Genomic DNA, 7,854 nt, shown 5'->3' on the forward strand with positions numbered 1-7,854 from the left:
TCATGATCATATTGTCAACCTTTGTTTGTTGTACATGTATTACATAATGTCTTCCACAAACCATTTGTTGAGATATGAAATGAAACTCAACAACTCTCCCTGAGGTTTCCCCAAAACTTCTCGCTGGCTGGATGCAAGCATCATGTATGAAGAGATCCAAAGTGAAGATAGACGTAAGCCATGTCTTGTTCAAGTTAGAGAGCTCTGTTGTTATGATGAACATGGTTACAGTGGAATTCTTGTTACAACAAAGTGAAAAATTATATCCCAAAGTGATCATTTATATATCTTTGTATACTTTACTGTTCGGTTATAAGGAAATTTCAATATAATGGAAGAAAACTGCCAGTCCCTGGGACTTCTTTATGAGATAATAGGAGTCGCCTCAACTTCAGTTTAAAAAAAAAATGAACTGCGAGCAGTGCACATGATTCCTTCTGTGTAATATCTCTCCAACAATGATGATTTTATTTTTCATGCAGTAAACTATTTGAGCTTTTTCAAATGCTAGATACTTACCATTAATCAGAGACTACAGCTGTGATTATACTGACTTGTATAATGTAATGTATGTAACAATCGTATTGCATATCCTCAAGTTAGTGGTTTGTGTTTCTACTGACATATAATATCTCTAGGGAAGGGGAATCAAGAGCGATGGTACATGGATTTTAAGCAATCTAAGTTGATTTTATACTCCATCTAGATTTGTACTCTAGATAAGGAGCTTACGGAAAATTCCAGGAAAATAGATATAAGTATAATACACATAGAAAAGAAATGTACCACAGGAGAGCTGTAGCTGAACAGTGAGATTGTACAAACGTGTACATCTCATGGGATTTTCTGACAACATTAAGTAAACTATTCTCTTGACAGGCAAAGATGTTTGAAGTTTGTGTGCAATTCACCCTCTAAACAGCTCAGCTTTAGTCTCTATTCTGCAGTAATATTGCCTTCTTTGCACTTAAAGGGGAAGGCTAGTAACTAATCAGTTGGAATCAGTGCGAATGCTGGGGGATGATTGTTCCAATTCTTGTGGGTTTCATTTAAGAGTACATTATATATCTATTGTTGTGTGAAAATCTTTTGCTTCAGAACGGTCTCATATTCAAGTAATGTGCAGCTCAATGCCTCGTCACTGACCGGGCATGCTAACCTTCAAACATTAAACTGCACATTACTTGAATATGAGACCATTCTGAAGCAAATAATTTTCACACAACAATAGATATATAATGAACTCTTGAATGAATCCCATAAGGATTGGAACAATCATTTCCCAGCACTTCCACTGATTCCCACTGATCAGTTACTAGCCTTCCCCTTTGACACCTACCTGTTCTCAATATGCAGTATACATGTACTTTCTGTTGTTTCAGAGGGGCATTGTGAATTTCACGGAATGATTGCTTTAGGAACTTTCTTTGTATAGCTCATGCATAATCTAAAAACTGGACCATACTGGACTGAGACATTGTAATTAGAAAAAGAAAAAATATGATCAACTGTTCCTCCGTTATAGGAATGAGTATCCTTGTCATTGATCATGATATGATTCTGGAAATTCTCCACTTTGAATCCGTATCTTCTGTTATGTGGATAGCTGAACATAGCACCGCTAATAGGAAATATGTACAACTGTACTTTTTTTAAAAATCCATTGATATTTTTCATTTTTGCTGATACCCTGACCAGTATGAGTTGATTATTTGATGAGGTAAATCTTGAGTGTGTCTTCAAACCTGTTAGACCCATCCTCTTCAGATGTCAATAAAATTATATGGGCCTACTGAGATCTTATCTATGGCTATAATGAAGTATTATTGCTTTACATTTCTTTCTTTTAGTTTTTATATGTTCCTATGTTCTGCTACGATAATGGAAAAGAATATATGTGATGTTATCCCATTTCATAACTTACTCCAGCTCTTGTCTGTCATGTTTTTTTATTCATTTTTTTCTTTGTTTTTTTAGTTTAGTTTTGTTTTTCTTTTGAGGGGAAGGGGTTCTGCCGATTATTTCACTTTGTTTTGAAATCTTTGAAGGCTTCCATGGCGGTAGAACATTGGGTGGTAGAAGGCTCATTGGTGCACCACGTATTCTTTCTAGGGCCAAACAAATACCCTAGAAAGAATACGTGGTGCACCGTCAAGCCTTCTACCACCTAACTTACTTTGTTTTATTGGCCTTTAATCACAGATTGCAAAGCATTACATATGATTGTGTTCCAAGATTAATATCATACAAAAAGAAACCTCAAGAGTATTCATAATGGAAATATATGTACGTCTTATTATACTGTATAGCATAAAGGAACATGGAATAATGGAATAGATATGTACTATGTTTCTGTTGTGTACAATAATTACAAGCTAATTCCATGACTGTGGTGATATACTGTATATGAACATCTTTTATATCTTTATAACGTGATTTGCTGTTGTGTCAAAGAGTTCAATTCAGGTATCGTGTCTAATCTCAAATTTTATAATTTTGTTGTCGTAGGAATCTAATTCGTGATAAAGCCTCACTTGTTTTTATGGAATCTGATTTTAAAAATGATAATGGCACTCTATGTAAATACAGATGCAAACTTCAATTTGCAAGAGAGTTTTCATAGAATTTGTTGTGCTCATGGTTTTGATGAGATATATGATTCAGTACACTTTTTGGGTGTGGCATATCATAAGTACAGGTATATTTTTGTCATATGAAAGATATGATTATGGTGCATATAAATGATTAATGTGTCATTTGTGTCCAGTGTTTGTGTCTATTTCTTTCTACTCTTTTTTTCAAATTCCATCACAAACTGTAGCATACATGTATGATTTCAAATTCCATATTTCAAATTCCATCACAAACTGTAGCATACATGTATGATATACATCAAACCTGCAATCAAAAAGAAATATGTTTCAATCAAATGATCGAACCAGAGGAAAGTAATGGAATCTTTCTTTTAATGCTTTATTTTACAATCATGGCTCTGTTAGCAGTACAGGTTAAACTTCAAGAAATATCTACAGCAAACAGCTACAAAAATACAGTTGCAATACACTATACTCTGTACAGTGCACTCCCGTTATAACAAACATGGTTATAATGAAATTGTCATTACAACACAACGAAATGATAATTTAGATCCCAAAATCATAATCTATATACATGTATCTTTCTACATAGGCCTTCTGTTCATGGATAATGAAATTTTGATTCACTGGACTCCCGTTAAAGGAAACCAAAACCCCAAGAGCAATGTGGATTGAGTGAAAGCAGCAACATTAGTAGAACACATCAGTGAAAGTTTGAGGAAAATCGGACAATCCGTTAAAAAGTTATGAATTTTTGAAGTTTCTGCTCAGTCACGGCTGGATGAAAAGACTACTATAGCTTATGATGTCACATGAGTACAACGATATAAAGAGAGAATAAAGAAAATTCAACATATTTCCATTTTTCTCGCATAACAAAAGAATACTCAACTTCTCTCTTTCAGAAGGCAGGGGGAATGATATTAGCCTTAACATACGTCTGTAGCAAGTCGAAGAAATGTGCACTTTATTAAAAAAGTAAAGTTTTGTGAAATTCTCTTTTTATTTTCCTTATATAGTTGTACGCATGTGACATCATTCACTGTAGTAGTCTTCTCTTCCAGCAGTGACTGCGCAGATACTTAAAATATTCGTAACTTTTGAACGTATAGTCCAATTTTCCTCAAACTTTCACTGATGTGTTCTACTAATACACTTTTGTATTGCTGCATTCTCTCAATCCTTATGTATATGAAGGTGGACTTGTCCTTTAACGAAGTCCTTGGGACTGGCAGTTTTCTTCCGTTATATCGAAATTTCATTATAACTGAATAAATAAACTGTCAATAAAAATACAGAGAGTGGATAATGTTACGGCCTGAATTTTTACTTCATTGTAACCGGAATTTTGCTAAAACCAATTGTCCTGATAATTTCTATAATGGGAGTGCACTGTAAAATGTCATAATGTGAATTATTCATGGAGGTCATATTATACTTGTGTCTAAATCAGACGGAAGAGAGAGAGAGAAAAGAGAGAGAGAGAGGGAGAATAGAAGATAGAGAACGATCGTAGGGAAGATAAAAAACATCTACAGTGTTAAACCTCGGAGCAGGTGAATACATCGATTTCCCTATAGCAAACTTCCTTCAAGATGGCGCCATTCTATATTGTAAGAGCAATCGGTCCTCACAGACAGAATCCTCGAGGGAAAACGGACAAAAAGCAGACTCTGACACCCACACACAAACGCATGCACACATCAACATGCACCGTACAGTACATGATCGATGTTGATAAAGGTTTTTATTGATCCACAATTTGTACCCATTCTGTCCTCCCCGCCCATGAAAAAGGGAAAACAAAGAAAAAAGAAAAAAAGTGCCTTGTTTGACTTCTAAAAATGCACAGTGAATGTACCTGGTACCGGTACTGAATTATTCCATGTCTTTGATATCATTTAAAGGAAATTCCCCAGACTGTCATGAAAAAGAGAACAGAAAGAAATTAAAGAGACTGTAGCAGGTACTTGCAGTTCTGGTCGAGGTGAGAATTTAGCTTTTAACGTTTTGCGAGATATTCAGAAACCACGTACTCGATGAGATGTAGAGCATGCAATTCTAAGGGGAATCAACAGCTTATTTGACGAAAATCGGTTTTGAAATGGCTGAGATATCAAAAGGAAACAAAGAGATCCTAATAAAGGGCGTGGCCTGTCGCCTTTTATTATTACTACGTTTTGTTTTGTTTTTGTTTGTTTGTTTTTTTTGGATATATCTCAGCCATGCATGGAACCAATTTTCATCAAATAAATGTTGAATCCTTTTTAAATTTACATGTTTATCTTTCATATTTCATAAGAGGTTTCTCATTATCTCACTTAGGAATGTTATAAACCTGAATCCTCACCTCAACCAGTACTGTACAGTCCCTTTAAAACACACTGAAATTTAAAACGCATCTTTATTGATCAACAAGAGTGATTGACACCTGTCATAAAAGCTATTTTCTTATGGACTCAATAAAGCTACCATACTTGGCTTGTATCATACTGTTGTTTGGCGAGAATGTGAACACGTATACCATAGAACTCTAGATTGTTTTCACCCGTTGGGTTGTTCACCGCGACTGGTTTTCCCCCCGTTTTCCCCCCCGCACTTCTCGGGCTCCTCTCGCGGATCGCGGTTGACATGTATCTGCAACTTGTTCTGAAATTGGGCTGGACGTGATGGGTCGACTGGAGGTATATTGTGCGCAAGGGTGAATGGCTTCCCGGAAATACATCGAAGGATTTGTCGTTGATTTTGGCTTGTATATTTCGTATGTCGGCGGATGCAGGCATAATAAGGGAATCGAGGATCACCCAGTGTCAAGTACCGGAAAAGTGTGTGAAAAGTTGGAATCATAATAATTCTTCATCCTATACTATAATACTCGAAGTTGTTGTTGTTGTCGCGGCCTTATGTATTTCCTGTTTTATTTCGGCGTTGCTGGTTTCTCTATCTCCTCCCGAGCCGTCGGCTCCGGGCAGTTGCGACCGGTGCCGTCGGCCGCAGGAGAGTATCCTACATCGAATGGCGCGGGTTTCGTCCCCTCTCCGCCTCCGTGTCGACGTCGAGGACGAAAAAGAAAAATTAATTAGCTACATGCATAATGCATTTTTGTGCGTGACGAAAGAGCCGAGCGTTTCAATATTCACCGAACCTGCGCTGGCCTCTTGCTTTCTCGATCTTCCATCTTTTAGCTTGCAGAGACACTGGGGGATACTAAAGATGATGGTGCAGCGAAATCTCTGACATCTTCCGGCGGACGCGCACGCACACACACAATGTACCTCGCAGAACTCTATACACACTCTACACTGTGTGTATAGTTCTGTGATGTACCTTTGCCTCCGCCTGTTACGTGTACTGAATGTATTGACGATGGTTACACGAATCTGTGTGTGCGTGATATGGACTACAAGGGCATTTACGTACAGTTCGCCATTATTGGCGTCCCCAAATGAAAACAACGAACGTTGTTATGTAATTGTATTTTGCACAACTGCAGAATACTATATGCAGCTCAGGTACGTCATTTAGTTTGCTCGCCGTTTGCTCTCAAGTCCGGTGTCATTGTACGCAGACTGTTTAGGACGCGGCTAAATATATTTGCCGATCGTACCCTTACATATCAGATTACACGCGCAGCTGTGTCCATTCGTTTACTGCAGAGCTGCTGTAATCATACATATTCATAAGATGAGCGGACGTAGAGGAAAACCTCGCTTTGCCGACCGCCTATTTTTAAAATTGCAAGTGGAAATAGAATGTGTGGTTCTATGGTCTATCAAACCAAGTTTTGGTGACAAAAAAAGAGGGAGCAAATGAAGACGAATGCAGTGATGTATATATTCTTCTTTCTTCCATAACATGGGAAAAATATTAAAGAAAAAAAAAATACGAGGTCGAGAGAACCTACTCCCACGGGTGCCTATTAAACCTGATGACTATGATCTCCCCCTCCCCAAATACTAACAATGATAATAATAATAATAATAATAATAATAATAATAATAATAATAATAATGATAAGGATAATGATAATAATAATGATATAATAATAACAATAATAGGAGCAATAATTGTAGGCCTAATATTAATTATGATAATGTACAATCTGAAGCAGATGTAGTTCTATATTAATATGATATATCAAGCCAAGTTTTGGTGATTAAAAACAAAAAGGAGGGAGCAAAATTATGAAGACGAAAATATCTTATTTTTCTCTCATAACGTGGGGAAAAGAAACATGAAAAAAAAAAACACAAAACAAACCGAGGCCTTGAGACCAGCCGTGGATTCCCGCGGGTGCCCGCGTGGATGCAAGAGCAGGGGGTAATCAAAGTCATAGTGTTAATATCTTCCCGTTTCGACGGGAACACCGTGTGGGCAGAACTTTCGGGGAATCTCATTTGCGTTTTTGGTAATTTTTCCCTGAATGTTTTTGTTTTTTGCCCTGCGGAGGTGGAAATGTGTGTGTGCGTGAGGGGGGGGGGGAGGGGTGAGGGGCAACAAGACAACTGTTGGACTTCAACGGGTGCAAATAACCCCTCGAAACTCAAGTTCTATAATAAAAGCAAGTAGTGGCGGGAATGATCCCTACCAATGGACCGGATCGCCTGGCATATACTACAAAAATGTATTATAAAATTTCTGGGAAGGGTGGTCATTTAGAAAACAGCACTATTACCGAAAGAATGAGAAGACTTTTCTTTTTATTTCTTCAATAAAAATGTGCAAAATCGTATTATGAGAAAAAAAAAAATAAAACCCCTCAGACCCGTGGATTTCCACGGGTGCTGCTAGTTTGCAATATAATCGTGAATTGGTTGCGGTGCGGTGACGATCACTGACGATCGTGACGTGACGATCACTCATCCAATATTGTCTGTTGAGTCTTTAGTTACAGTGAAGAATTCAATGGCAAAGTTCTACACAGCATAAGGGGCCTACTTCTGCGCAGTCTACACTAAAAACGTTACAGTCTTCCAACACAGCCAGCACAGCGCGCCGCGTAGCCGTAGACTTTCTAGCACGTAGGAGAATTTCGAGAACCTTTTGATGTTTCGGTCTCGCACAAATCTAATGGAGCTACCGGGAAGAACTGGCTGATCTTTAGTGAATGACCAAGTAAAAAACTGAAAGTAAGTTTACGCAGTATGATTGAATTCTATGGAATGTTGATCGCAGAATGGTATTCAACCAATGTCAGATTTACAGTAAATTACACTGTAGATTCTCTCACTCCAGCATGTAATTTAAAGGGATAGGG

Source organism: Diadema antillarum, unplaced genomic scaffold (genome assembly GCF_040938485.1).
Source record: "Diadema antillarum isolate AM-2024a unplaced genomic scaffold, OU_Dant_1.0 seq00000574_RagTag, whole genome shotgun sequence".
Taxonomy (NCBI): Eukaryota; Metazoa; Echinodermata; class Echinoidea; order Diadematoida; family Diadematidae; genus Diadema; species Diadema antillarum.